Consider the following 1,853-nt stretch of genomic DNA (forward strand, 5'->3'; position numbering starts at 1 on the left):
ATGACTGGATCAACATTGTTATAAAATGATATCCCTCAATAGAAGAAAGAGTTAGTTCTAGTGATTTGAAATAAAGTTTGTGTGGAGGAAAGACTGAGAGTGAGAGAGGAACTCAATATCAGAGAAGGCAAGGAATCCCTTAAAGGAAAAAGGATCATAAACAAAATATAGGAATTAGTCTTGACAGTATACTTTAAAGATAATATTATTTCAGGTTAGTACTGAATAATAATATCAAATGATTTCTGTGTATTTTTTCACTAGTCACATGTAATATATGGAGCAAGGGAATGAAACACGCATTTCTAAATTTCTTCTGCTGGGAATTTCAGAGGACCCCAAATTGCAACCTCTTGCCTCTTTGGGCTGTTTCTGTTTATGTACCTGGTCACTGTGCTGGGGAACCTGCTCATCATCCTGGCCACCATCTCAGACTCCCACCTGCACACGCCCATGTACTTCTTCCTCGCCAACCTGTCCTTTGCAGACATCTGCTTCACCACCACCAGCATCCCAAAGATGCTGGTGAACATCCAGACCCAGAGCAAGGTCATTACCTACACAGGCTGCATCATCCAGATATACTTTTTCATATTCTTTGGTGTTTTGGACAACTTCCTCCTGGCGGTGATGGCCTATGACCGTTATGTGGCCATCTGTCACCCCTTGCACTACACGGTCATCATGAACCGCCGGCTCTGTGGACTGCTGGTGCTGGCATGCTGGGCCACCACTGCCTTGAATTCCTTAATAGATATCTTAATGGCAGTGCAGCTGTCCTTCTGCACAGACCTGGAGATCCCACACTTTGTATGTGAACTCAACCAGCTGGTCCTACTTGCCTGTTCTGACACGTTTTCCATTGATATGGTGATGTATTTTGGAGCGGTGTTGCTGGGAGGTGGCCCCCTTGCTGGGGTCCTTTACTCCTACTCCAAGATAGTGTCCTCCATCCGTGCAATCTCTTCAGCTCAGGGCAAGTACAAAGCCTTCTCCACCTGTGCCTCTCACCTCTCTGTGGTCTCCTTGTTCTACTCTACACTCCTGGGGGTGTACCTCAGTTCTTCCATTACCCAGAACTCACAATCGACAGCAAGAGCCTCGGTGATGTACAGCGTGGTCACCCCCATGCTGAACCCCTTCATCTACAGCCTGAGGAATAAGGACCTCACGGGAGCTCTGAGAAGACTTTTCCGAGGGAAACTGTAGAGGAGACATTTTCCAAGTTGTGCCTGTGGACTCAGGACTCAAAGACACTGAACCAGACACTGCAATTCTTTATCTAGACCATGGAAATAGAGGTTGTGCTTTCTGTGAATTTCGTGCAGTTTCCTTTCTTCTCAACTGCGTTAGTGTTTAAGGATGCTCATGAGGAAGCTCTGTCCTCTCTCTGATATTCAACATTCTCTCCCTTTTCCCAATGTCCTTTCCACCTTAGATCAGAAGCACTTTTCAGATTCCCGGGAGCCTGATACCCTGATGAGTTGCACTGGTCCAGTGGAATAATGACTTTGGTCACCAAGGCTGTTTCCTTTATTTTATGAAGGAGAAATTCTGTTTTTCCATTTTCTGTTCTTTGTTCCTTTCTGTGTTGCTACCTTAACTGCTTTTCCTTAAAATGTCAAGATCCACATAGTGGTGGATTTACAGTTGACTGTGTGGGACAGGCATGCACAAGAGCTTGTCTCCTGTCCAGTCATGCCTCTGAGATTGAAGATTTGTGCCTCTGAGATCCAACCCACTTCTGCTCAAATGAACTTAAGCTCTATATCCAGGTTAACTGGAAACTCACCCATGGTCACTTTTTGGTACTATTATCTGAAATAAATATGAACCACCAGGTAGTCAGAACT

The 1,853-nt window shown here is 45.0% G+C and overlaps 1 pseudogene across 1 annotated transcript; it reads left to right on the forward strand.

Moving 5' to 3' along the window:
- Nucleotides 1-277: 277 nt before the first annotated feature.
- LOC306646839 (olfactory receptor 7A40-like) lies at nt 278-1,263 on the forward strand (annotated as a pseudogene). Its single transcript has one exon. The product of its transcript is annotated as an olfactory receptor 7A40-like (transcript).
- Nucleotides 1,264-1,853: the final 590 nt, after the last annotated feature.

This window comes from Sciurus vulgaris (genome assembly GCF_902686455.1).
Source record: "Sciurus vulgaris genome assembly, chromosome: 16".
NCBI lineage: Eukaryota > Metazoa > Chordata > Mammalia > Rodentia > Sciuridae > Sciurus > Sciurus vulgaris.